The sequence below is a fragment of the Dicentrarchus labrax genome, unplaced genomic scaffold (genome assembly GCF_905237075.1).
Source record: "Dicentrarchus labrax unplaced genomic scaffold, dlabrax2021, whole genome shotgun sequence".
Lineage (NCBI taxonomy): Eukaryota > Metazoa > Chordata > Actinopteri > Moronidae > Dicentrarchus > Dicentrarchus labrax.
This window is the reverse complement of record NW_026136705.1, coordinates 28958447-28971643: the sequence shown is the minus strand read 5'-3', so window position 1 is coordinate 28971643 and position 13197 is coordinate 28958447. Positions and strand designations below refer to the sequence as shown.

General features: G+C 38.9%; 1 protein-coding gene and 1 long non-coding RNA gene across 6 annotated transcripts in view; both read left to right on the top strand.

Annotated features, from left to right (window-relative positions):
* The window catches only part of LOC127364457 (uncharacterized), a 112254-nt gene extending 100604 nt beyond the window's left edge, over positions 1–11650 (top strand). Inside the window, exon 3 of the long non-coding RNA XR_007885030.1 lies at positions 11024–11650. This is a non-coding gene — a long non-coding RNA (uncharacterized LOC127364457). The remainder of the gene's footprint in view (positions 1–11023) is intronic.
* Positions 1–13197, top strand: part of cadm1a (cell adhesion molecule 1a) — a 382815-nt gene that overhangs the window by 184032 nt on the left and 185586 nt on the right. The window lies entirely within an intron of this gene.

The following is a 13197-nucleotide window of genomic DNA, read 5'->3' as shown; positions in this document are numbered from 1 at the left end:
GGGTATCCAGAAAGGCTCCCTGCCTGTGTTGTGCAGGGACATTATAAGACTCGCATAGGCAGGGTGACAGGATCCAGGCCTCATCCAAGGATGCAGGGACCCTGAGAAAAATAACACAGCATAGATAGCTCCATGCCTCAACCAATATTTTACTAAAAAGAAAAAGCTGAAATGTCATTCTTGAAGAAACAATCCAATATTTAGTTTTTGCTAGTTTTCCATCAAACCTAGAGTCAGATGAGAATACTGATAATACTTTCATCCACATGTACCCAGTAGCTCAGGGACAGGATGACCTAATTTCCACCAGATATCACTATGTGATTTGTGTCCGGATATCTTATCTGGAGAAAGACAAGACTCATGTAAATACATGTGGAACCATTGCAATTGGAATGATATCAGATCGACTAAACCACATCTGGAGGTAGTCTGGCCACACTGTGATCGGATGTGGGGATTCAGAATTGATGCTTGCTTATGTGTTAATGCAAAGGCATTCTATTTTAAATAACAGATACAGATTAATACGGGGGAGTTAATACTGGGAGTAAAGTCTAGCATCAACTCAACAGCTGCCTTGTTTACATTTTGTATCACATAGTTCCATTCATCAAAAGGTCCTGTATCTCTGGCACCAGCAAGGCAGACTTGATGTGAGGATAATTAGCAACATTAGGGCCTTGATTAAATCACAGCAAACAATGTTTTAGAAAGATAAGCTATAAAGTAATATGAGTTGAGGAGATTATTCCAAAACAGAGAGCCTAGTATAATCATTCATAGAGAACGAGCTGAAACTGCCAACTCATAATGGAAACTTTCCACAGTTTGAGTACCCATCCTCCGTTTTTGTGTTTTTGTGTTCTTACAATGCAGTTTTGAGGGATTTTCTTTAGCTCCTACTCCAGTATGTACTCTTTAAGCTCAAGAGGGACTTTGAGTGACATAAGTTTAGAGTGATCGGTCCAGACTTAACTGTATGTTGGTCGTCGATCATCAAACACAAGCCAGTATGGCACTGGCAACCGCCCTAATATTAACCAAGTATTCTTTTAACATTGACTAGTAATTACTTTAACCCAAACGATGATCTTGCCTAAACCTAAGTCAGTAACTTTTGTACCAAACCTTGACCATACCAGTGGCACAACAGATTCATTTATTTTTAATGGTGACGTCATCCTGCTGATAGGAGAACCCGATCAGAATAAGTAGATATGGACTGTTTCTGAAAGCGAGGTTTAGTTCGCAGGACTATCAGAGGAAGACTTCAAGGTATATAAAAATATTTTAAAAATGAAATTTAAATCGTTGGAAGGCATATGTTTTCAGTCTTTATACTCAGCGTGGCTAAACATAAGTGTGACAAATGAATAGGTGTTTTGATGGTGGTTGTAGAGAGTGTCAGTCCAAACTGAAACCTCCATTAGGGTAAGGGTTATGGTACATAGGTTTCAAGGTCTCAGTATGTTAAAGCATTCAGTCCCACACACGAGTATGATAATATTTTTGCTGTTATTCAAGTAAAAAAAACCTTAAAATGTGAAGGGCCAGTGATAATGTACCTGTAATGATGCAGTATATGGGGAGCTTTTATTGCAGTGTATAAATATTTCATCCCTTAACGATCTTTATACCTGCCTCCCCCCTCCACACTGTACCTTTGCTCTATTGGAGCCATAAACTGGTCTGCTCCATAAGGTATGTGATGCAAACTAGCTGCGGCAGTCCAGCTTAAGGTCAGCCAAGGAGACCCTCCGCCTGAGGCAGGAGGAAATGAACAACTGTTCACGTGGAAAGCGCGTAACTGTGTGTGTATGTGCATAATCACCTGCAGAGAAGTAGGGCACCATCCATGCACTCTCAGGCTTAAGTCAAAGCGACAGGTGCATCATGAACCCCCTGTTTATTCAGTTGTCACTGTGTGTCCAATTTTAGTAAACCTGTACGTTTACGTGAGGTAGCTGGAAACTGCTCTGGCAGATTATTAGAGAATGTTTACTGGGTGTCATTCAGTGTGTAAATGCGTCGCCCCATAAATCAGCTACAGGAAATAGAAGATCAGATTCAAAAAATGGCAATTATTTTCTTAGCTCCACTGCTAATAATCTGTATCATGATCAGATTTTACCAAAATAAGTAAAAAAATCAAACAAACAAGACTAAGAGTGTACTCTGTGAGGCTGTATTAGGCATGTTGCATGCTAAATGCTAATGTCAGCACACTAACACAATGACAATGTTGGCATACTGATGTTTAGCAGGCATAATGTTTGCCATGAAATACAAAGGCAGCTAAGGATGATGGGAGTGTTATTAGTTTTACGGTTTTAGTCGTTAAGGGATCTCCAAAGTTAATACAGTTCATCCTGTGGGGAACATGCATGTCTCTACCTAATTTCATGACAATCCATGTTCTACATTTGACTCAACCTCATGACACCAGAAGAAAAGTCAAACTGCAAATGTCTGTACCAATGTAGTAATTATTGTATTAGATGTGAGAATACTGAATTAATGTGCCCACTGATGGCACTAGATGAATAGTTGGAGTATCACTGAAGTCATTGGTAGTCTTCCTCTGAATGACTTGAATTTCTGCCACATTTCATGGCACTTTATTCAACAGTTATCGAGATATGTCACTTTCCAAATCAAGAATTGACTTTTTTTTTATCCTTTTGTTCACTTTTAGAGATCTTCAGGAGAACTCTGACAGAGTTTTGGGTTTAAATTCAGGAAGTTCAGTCTAACTCAATAGCCTACTTGGAATGAAAAGACATTTGTAAAAGCAGCACCTCAAATCAATAGTAAATTTCATGTGATCACACAAAGACTTTTTTATCCAGTGACAAAAGTAAAAAAGGTCTATCTGAATTATTTTACCAAAAAATGAGTTTGCTAGGTACTAGTCCAATTTAAATATGTAAGGGGAATAAAATCCATTTAATTTCATCTGTGTGTTAATGGTTTAAAGGAACATTCCCTTCGGCACTTCTTTTCCATTTAATTCATGATTTGTCACTAACTTCACTGTAGTACAGCTTTAACTTCAACACACACAGCTCACTGCATACTGCTACACACTGTATACATTCCTGTCGTCATCATAAAACCCGGCTCGTAATCTGGCTCACACACTTTCCTGTTTACTTCGTTGGCGGCTGGTTTTGTGTTAGGTGATATTGGGAGAACTCCAGAAATGAAATTATGTTGCTTCAAATTCATTCTGTACACATTTAACCCGTTGAAAGTCCTACACTGAATATGACTGGGTTTTAATTAAAAAAAACTTACCTTGAAAAACTCATAACAGGTACTTCTGTCTTTTTCAAAGTAGAGTTGATTATTTTATTGTAATGAGAGGCGGTTTCATTTTTTTAATTACCTTGGACGCCTGACACTGGTGGATTTCCTGTTATGTTTGCTGGCTTATGTTGACACATATTAGCAATTCATGAGTCCAGGTGGGAGATATTAGAGGCTGCAAGAAAAAATCAACGACGAAACAAAAAGAAGGAAATTGGATGAAGGCAGGTTCCATCACAGTGTGGATTTTTTCGTTGAAAGGATGCGTTTTAATCAGGTTTTGGGTTCAAATGTTGGAGATCGTGTTGGCCCTGTGTGGGTTTATTTAACAGCTTTTGCTGGCAAACATTAGCTACATATAGCTGTACCGATGACAATAATGAAAACAGTAATTGTCAGGAGAGAAGAAACAATTCAGGATGAAAATCTGAATTTAGCATAAAACACTGGTTACACTTTGTCCAACATTACTTATATGTATATAATACTCTTTAGTTTCTTTACAATATGGGAAAATGACAACAAGACATTCCTGCTCAAGCTGAGGAAGAAAACTGAACTTAAATAGCATAAATATATAACTGAACAACTTTTAAAATGGCAGCTGACATTTTATTATTGCAACTATCTCTCTTCTTCTGTTAAACTCCAGGCTCTTTTTTAGAAAAAGCCTCATGCCTGTGACAGTGTCAGGAAATAAAATGATATCTGGGTCACATTGTGAGATATTTGCCTTTGGAGTGCACTTTGCTCCACTGTCATTTCACTTTTTCTTTTATTCCAAATGACCTTTATAGTCAGTTTTTACCCATTGCCTTAAATCATAGTTGCAGTATGATCACAAATGCACACAACTTACACTGTAGATTGAACATTATTTTGAGTTCATTTCAACAACATATATATATTTAACATATATATACTTTATATTAATTAATTATATTAATATAAGTTGAGTTTTAACAACAAAACAGCTTAAACTCTTCCCTTCCTCTAACATTTTCCTCTTAGTTTTCTTTAAAGAGCCCCTCTAGACATATTGTACAACATATACTGTTGCTTGGAACAATAATGTGTGTCTGAAACAACTAATACCACAATAAAATCCATAAAAAGACATTTACTCCTGTCACCTCATTAAAAATGACAGCATCTATGATTATGTGTTCCTGCTTGACACAAAATGTCCATTCTCAGTGTATGAGCACTGGCGGCTTTAAGCTTCTATATCACACTTGTATAAGTTGCAAATTGGACCAGGTTTGACTTCCAAACAATTTCTGATGTCACAATCTTCCTCCGCCCCTTCAAATCTCAGTGAGCACAGAGAAACTTTCCACTTTCAGCAGATGAATGTGAAAACATCTTTCTAGTGTCGAACTCTGCACATACATCATTCTGCACAGAGAAGCTCAAACATCCAGCCGTAGGAACAAGAAGAAAAACATGTTTTTGAGTGGAGGGGTACTTTAAAACTGAACAAAAGCCGCATCACAGTTCTGTTTGTGTCTGCTTGTTTGGATATCTTGGGAAACTTTGGGATCTCCGGAGCTCACAAAGTCACGACAAGATTATATATTTTTTATTTTCTGTGCACAAGACAATAACTTGTGAATCACGCATACACAGCATCTTCATTGATACAACACTACGTGTTAGAGTGCAGTTTATGTCAGCAAAAACCATAAATAAACCATATAAAACGTTTTATTAGGTTTGGATATCAGCATCGACTAATCGATTACTGCGACATTGATGGCTAACTGTGAGCTCAAGCATAGAGATGGTGTACACATGAAAAAACTCTGAAATGCAAAGCAGGATATAAATAAATTAGTTGAGACTTCAGGCTAGAACACGCACAGAAGGAAGACATCTTAATTCCAACTGGGTGTGTAGCATATAACAGTGACACCTTTCATCTTCACACCAAGATCTCATATGTTGTGAGGGATCACAGATCCAGTCTAAGCATGCTGCCAGCATATATTTAAGGGTTCCTTTTAACGCTGATGGCAGGCACAATCTCATGGCAGCTAATTAATATCTTCATTAGCATGCATACATAACTGTGAACATGCAAAGAAAGGGGTGTTTCATTTAAGAGCTTAAAAAGACTAGCTCGTTCCTGAGCACTGAAAGAAGAAACTGGACCACACAGTAATAAACTGTGAGGAGTTTGAACATCATGGCTCCACCATGGTGATTAAGTATCTTATATAACAGCAAACGTAAATGTATGAGCGGTTCCTTAATCAGTGTTTGTGACTAGCCAGTTAATGATGTGGTGAAGGAGAGGACTCACAATCATCACAGGATGATTCTGACTACATTAACACATTCATTAAATGTAAATGATTTCAGTTTGAAAGAGGGCGCAATGTAAATGTAACACAGTGACGCAGTTTAGTGCGCCCATGGAGAGGCTCTTCAGCCCGGACAGTCTTGTTGTGACTCCCGAGGAGGAAAAGATTGTCTGACAAACCATTTGAGAGACTCCTCCTAATGAGGCTTGTGCTGCTTTAGTGATAAACACGTCAAATGAGCTGGACTAGTGCACTATAAAGCCATAGTTTGGCTAGGGAGCGACTGCAGTGTGTTTGTTTGAGTGTGTTTGGCTCGTTAAATGCTGTTTGTATTATGTGACAGTGCACCTCAGGCGCAGGAGTAATGCAATGAATAGTAAAACAAGTTACTTTCTACAGGGAGTAAATAAGTATTGCAATACTTTAGAAAAAGTAAATTGGGATTCATCAGTTTTTTGGAGTAATGACCACAGTACTGCTCAGTGGTGTGGGGTTGTTGGAACAAGAGGACTTCATGTATTTATGTGGTTCCTATGACTCGAGGTCAGGGTCCAAGCTTGGTGCATTGTCCATCATCCTTTTGCTCCCCAAAAAAAAATTGTTTTTGTTGAAAAAATGTGTAATATTTATCATCATTCTTTTAATCTGTATCTGTTCGGATCATGTCTTTACGTCTTTTTTTCCCTTTCATTAATTTGCAAGGCATACTTGACAGGTTGCCAGAGTGTGAAAATCACCTGAAATTATCCCACTTAGAGTATGTATATAAGATTTCTTTTTTCACCACAATTATCTCCTCATACACCTGTCACATGTTATACAGGTTCAGTGGTCAGTGAACAACAGTGAGAATGTCTGCGCCTTATTTCCTCTGTCGGAAAATTGGGATTGGCTTCGGTGCATGATGGCATTGTTCTGGTCCCCTTCCTCCTGCTGGATGATTGTTTGTGGGCCCGTGGTGACACATTTTCTCTGATCATCCTAGATGTATTTTGTGGTGTTGATTTTGTATTAACAGAACCAGAGATGGTCTGGGGCAGATTTGGTTTGTGCACTGTGAAAACCAGCTCCAAACATTTTGATTTCTGTCATTTTCTGCTCCATTTGTGGTCTAGTTTCATTTACAAAAATGTCACCCAAGAGTAAAAAGTAGAACATCACACTGTGGTGCTTTAATTCCTGCTGTTGGACATCATCAGATGTAATCATAACAAATTTAGCAGTGTCAGTATTGGTATTAGGGGACCTGAAAAAATTAGAACATATTGCTTCAGCTACCGACACTGTGTCATTGCAGAGCCTCACTGTGCCAGAAATAAAGGAGGGGTGGTTTGATATGAAGTCGCGTAGATGCCAAAAGCGTCTTGCTAAAGAAAAGCAGTCAGTGATTTATTCTAGATTGGAGTTGAGAGATGCACAATAGAATACTACCGTATATGGAGGCTGTTACATAAAGATCCTAAAGCAGCTGTTGAATTTAATAAGTTTTCATGTCAGAATACTCATGGCCTTACGAGAGGCAACGCCAAAGGCACCAAATCTTTTGTAGCTGCACAGGAACCTTCACAGATGTATTTTAAGCTTCAACAGCTCCAATAATCACTCAAAAGTCAGTGATTCCATCTTTCAGTCTGTGCTATAACAGAACGTATATAATTACAAGATGCTGATGCAATTAAAATTGCCCTTTACATATAGCTGCTTTATAATTAAATCATAACTTTATTCAAATTGATTGTGTGCTCCCTGCTGAGTTTTACACTTTTCAAAAACATGCTTCAGTTTTCCAACAAAGAGCAACAACGCTAGAAATGCAATGTTCAGTACAACTATTCTGCAGCAATAAATTTAAACCCCACTCCCCCCCTGCAAAGTCTTTGCTCCGAGTGTTGCCAAGACATGGAGTAATGCTATTTTCGGTTTGTGCTTTTCTATGAAAGCACGCGTTCAGGAAGTGTAGACACATGCATGATGTCAGTCGGAAGGTGTTCATCAGATTTTGCATCCTTCCCTTATCCTGTCACATATGCCTCTCAAAATACAGCTCTTGCTCTGTCAGTCTCCCCAGCCCCCCACCCCACACACACACCTTAAAATAAAGACACAACGACAACCTGGCATGTGGCAATGGCAATTCGGCAGCCTGGCAAAGGACATGAATCACGAGAGGTTTCCAAAAAAGCCTCGAGCTGTCAAAGAACGGAGGCAGTCAGGCTACTGAGATGTGCCTTCTCATTCAATTAAGGCAGCTGGGAAATATTAAAGTGTGTAGTAACGGGTCAGGTTGCATTCATGCTGCACTGCTGCCTCTTCTTGTCTCGATTCAGACTGTTTATCATTGTATTTTTATTTGGTTGGAAACCCCCACAGTGTTTGCTTTATTTCACTGTAAAGCATTTTCCTTGTTGCGTATGGCCTGCTTCACACTCTGTTGTAGGTAAATTAGAAATAATAAAATTTGAGATGATGTTTAATTGCGATAGATATGGCGTGGTGTTCCGTGGAATGAAGTGCTTTAGCAGCTTAATATACCACAGGGTTCCCTATTAGCGTACCGTGTCCGATGAGAAAATAAATGGCGCCAGCTTGAAGCTTGACACACACCTGTTCCCAGCTGTAACCACACCACAGCATTTGTTTGCCTGTCACCTGCAATGAATTTCAAAGCTGTTATTCCAGCAGTGTCACACCCCTGATAGGATGTGATTCTCACACTTTTTATTTAAAGGTTGACATGTGACCCCGTCAAGCTGAAAACATCTTTACTCCTCCGCTTTTCTTTGACTTTGAGGTCTTTGTTCTTCGTTCGTGTTTTTTTTCCCTCCTCTTCGCTTGCTCGGAGTAACTCTGCCAAGCGTGCTCTCCCGGTGACGCATTATATGGGGGAATTTACAAATGTGTTTGTGCTGAACAGAAAAGGTTGCTGCTTTGTTTAAAAAGTCTTCCTCTCTACTTGTTCCTCTCACATGTTCCCCTCTTTACTCATTCCTGTTAATGGTTACAAGTGTCGTGCCACTAATGGGTTGCCTGGTCCCATTCAAGGTAACTGGATGAGTGAACAAACATACTGCTGCTCCATATGTTGCACTTTTAGCATCTTGTGTCAGTGGGAGCAAAAGCAGACTCGCCTGTCAGGATATGATGGACTTAATTACATTCAGCTCTTTATGGACAGCTGGACTGTCTCCTGTTAAATTCAAATAATTTCAATAATAAATCACTACTAGAAGTCACTGCGGCTCCAGCTCTTGGTGTTTGTTCTGAGTCAGGGTGGGAGCAGATATGACTTTCAAAAAAGAGAAAACAGTTCTTCTGAAGTAAAAAGACATGTTTATGACTCTGAGCCCAACACACAATCATAAGATGGTAGAAAATAGAGCTGAAGTGTAAAAACTAGGGGGTTTTTTTACAGTTAAATGTGTGAAGGGCAAATAAGAAGTGAGCTGTAGACGGCTGTACAGTTGTAAGTGTCTGTTATGTTGGACCTGTATGAGACGGATGACTCAAAAATGTGTCTAGATACATCCAGTGTGAACAGCCTGTTAGTACCTTTCAAACTGCCCTGCAGGGTGATTTCAATCATTCAGTCCCCAGTTGAATCACCAGTCTAACTGACACATAGCAACTTTTAATTCTCCTGCATCCAGTTCCAGTGCAGCATCCACTCTTGTCTAGGCTCTTCCTGTGCTAGTCTTTCATGCACACCAAGTAGAAAGTTCACCCCGTATTACTCATTAGGATTTTCGGATAAGCATTCAATGTCTAGTCTAAAAATGGCTAAATGTCTCAGAATTCCTAAAATTTGTATGCAATTCAAGCATCTTAAAGACGCCCATTTTCCAAAGCAAAGCATTTGTTTTCAGATTGACGAATGTGCTTGTCCTAGCTCATTTCATTACGATATAAAAATCTACTCGCAGAGACGAGAACTTGCTTGATATAGGTAATCCATCACTGTAAACAGAATGTCTTCTTTTGCTTTTGTCAACATTCGGTTGTGGTTGTGCAGGCACGGTTTTGAATATGTAGCTGTTGGTGCATTCAGGTGCTCATGGGAAGGTAGGAAAAAGGCAGAATGTACTTTAAAGACATAGCTGTACCTTGTTAACATGTACTGTACTAGTTTTCACACTCTTAAAAAGGCGGCTGTTCCCCAGTAACACACCTTTCTGTACCTGCTGCAGTAGGCAACGTGACCTTAACAGTAACCAGAATTTATTAGCAGTGGAAAAAAACACATGCAGTGTTTTGAGAGTCCAAACTTCTTTAACTGACACAGTGGTCCGTTCTATCTTCCTTGCTTTACTTATTAATGCCTATTCTATCTAAACACCATCTGTCCTTTCCAAAGTTGTTGTACTGTGACCTTTAGGAATGTCACAGGCCAATATTCTAACTGTGTGATATTGGTATCTCAAGAAGATTTAAGCAAGCAGTCACATGTTGAAGTGTTTTGGGGACATAAATCATATGCAGCTGATTAGTTTTCATTTTCACTGACTCCTACAAATTAAAATAATAAGAGTCATAATGGCTTAGTAAACATTACGGTCTTTTAAATGACTTTCAGAGAATGATCTTACCGGATTGTGTTAATTTCCCAACCTTTAAAGATCCAGAGTGTAACATTTATGAGGAGTTATTGGCAGAAAGGGAATAAAATATTCGTAGGTATGTTTTCATTAGTGTAAAATAATTTGATTATAAGAATCGTTGTGTTTTCGTTACCTTAGAATGAGGCATTTTTATTTACAGAGGGAGCGGGTCCTCTTTAATGGAGTCTGCCATGTTGAGTCGCCATGTTTCTACAGTAGCCAGAGCAGACAAACCAAACACTGGCTCCAGATAGGGCCTTTCACGTTTTTCGCGAACCACACACAACGTACCAGGGTTTGGTATTTTCTTAGCTCTAGATTACATTGGTTATAATCACATTGTACTCACTAAAAGTAATTTCTGGGACCCGGGAACAAATCAACTGAACGATGTTAGACAGGTCAACAAACAGGAGCGATCAGTCAGGCTGTAAAGAAGCCAACAGGTTAGGCAAACTTATTTGTAAAATGTGTGAATTACAATAGCAAACTGAATCGTGGTGTCCTGCCCTGGGGGCAAATTTGTGACACCTGTGCGAAAGATAACCTTGAATACTAATGCAAAATCAATCTGCATCGTTACCTGTCAGTTCGGTGTGAGTCAAGCTAGCGAACAGTGTGAACATGCTGAAAGAAAGTCTGCTTTCCTCACATGAACCAGCTGAGCTGTTCCATATCAGCCCTCTCAAACATTCACAGTAATTACCTTCCCATGATTTTTGCTTTGTGATTCTCGTCTTGTCAATATTGCAGCTGAAATCCATTATTTAATGTTTTCTCTCCCTGTTCTCTCTTTCTCCTCTCCTTTAGGTGAGTGTCAGTCAACAACGTGTGGATTATTCCAGTCAGCTGTGAACTCCTGCTGAGTCCGTCTGCATTGCCTTTTTCCTTGCACATCTTTGTATGATTCTGCCATCAGGTTTGAAAAGATTGCCCCCTTTCCACTGTGATTCGCTGTGATTTTGATCAAAGAGAAAAGACAGTGTGCCCAGAGAGACGCGCTTCATGCAGTGGAGTACCATGGCGGATTCTCCTCGGCAGCTCTGGTTGCTGTTGGCTTGGGCCATATGGAGATAAAAGCCAATGTTTGGGGTGACTGAGAGCTTTGCTCTTTGTCAGATGTTATTTGTGTTCATTGTCTCGGGTTGACTTGATGTGTGTTGACTCTGTTAGCTTCCAGGGAACTGAATGGTTACTGTATTTAGGGAACCTTTATTTGTCTGTTTTGGGACTACTTGTTATTCAGTGGTGTGCTCTCCAGCTTCTAGTGTTTACTGCAGAATGTGGGCTGATTACTGATTACTGCTGACTGGAAATGGAAAGTAATCACTAGCTTGAGTATTCTTTTCTTAGCAAGTCCTTACATTATTTCTGAGTACATTTAAGTGTTGTGTGTTTTTGGTTTCTGCAGATTTCTTGAGTGTGTGTGTTTGTGTGTGTGTGTGTGTGTGTGTGCCAGAAAATCTCTGACCTTCTTCAAACAGTTTCATTAAAGGAATTGTTGGTGAAGAGAATGAGCAGCTTGACATTGAAGTGTTTATCCATAGCAGTTAGAGTTAAAGAAATGCCAAAATGGCAGTACAACTTGGCTTTCTATAGGAATAGTCCAACAGACTCAACAGGAGTTAATAGTCTAATGCACTCATTCCCAACCCTCGGTACCCAGACTTGTCTGTTTTAAGAGGGTGTAAAAAAAACTTTTATTTGAATTTTACTGTAAAACTATAGTTCATGATTTCCTAACCCTAACCCTTTCAATACAGAACAACTTTATAAAAAGTGACCACCACCAAATCAAATCGCTCGTTTTACGCAAACTTCCTGCAGTCATTACGTTCTCTATTTTGGTTAACTGTATGGTTTGTCAGTGTTATTGTTATGCATTGAATAAAATATGAAATATCCACAAAATATATCACTTAGTCAGTGGTTGTCAGTTTACTCAATTATAGAAAAGGGTTCTCTTAAGGAAAAAGTTTGGGAACCGCTGGTGTAGTGAGAAGCAATATTGGAGTATATTGAGTTAATTCTATTTGATTTATTATTGTAATTCTTCAGTAATCAAGTAAGACAGTATATATCAAAATACATGAGGGAAGCAGTGTTTTGTCAAACTATAGTTTTCATCATAAACCCCTGTGCTACATTTCATAATCTGCTTTATCCGTGTGTAGACGTACAAATATGGCCACATAGTAATTGGTAAATAACAGAGATGCATACTTCCTCTACGGTTATAACATCGGTGTTTACACCACTGGTCCCCCCCATTTAATTCATGATGCTTGATTAGATTTTTAGTCACCTTGCTACATAAATTAGTATTTTAATGAGGAAAATGGCAGGACATTAGCAGCTTTACTGCTTCTTGTGTTACATGATTAAATGCATGTTCTATGATTTAGGGAATAAATTAAGACTAAGGTGATTTCATTGAAAATAAAGTAAACAAAGCAGACCCAGAGTATGACGCAGCACCCTGACACACAACATTTAAAAAGCATAGTATTATATTATTGTGAGTGTTACACATAAAGTTGTTTTTAGGCTTTCTGTCTGCCGATCCAGCAGAGCAACATATCCCAACAACAAGATTTCACTTCGATGTGTTTTGGATATTAATGGACCCCAGAAGTTAAATCCTATTACTTTTAGTGACCTCTTGACCTTACCTATGGTGCCACTGTCAGGTCAAAGACAAGACAAGTTGTCTTAAGAAACCAATGGCCAGCTTTTCATGAAACTTGCTGTGGATGTTCTTGGTCACTGGAGGTTTCTGTTGACCTCCTTAATAATGGCATTAACATTTATACTTCTGAATAAGAAATATTGATTTTTGAAACATCATGGAGATTGCCCTGGGGTTACCTAAAAGCATTCATACCAACTCGAAGAACTATTTATGATGTAACAAATCATGCTCATAGGCTCCACCCCTTAAAATCAGATTTTCAATGAGCACTCAGAAACTTTCCACTTTCAGC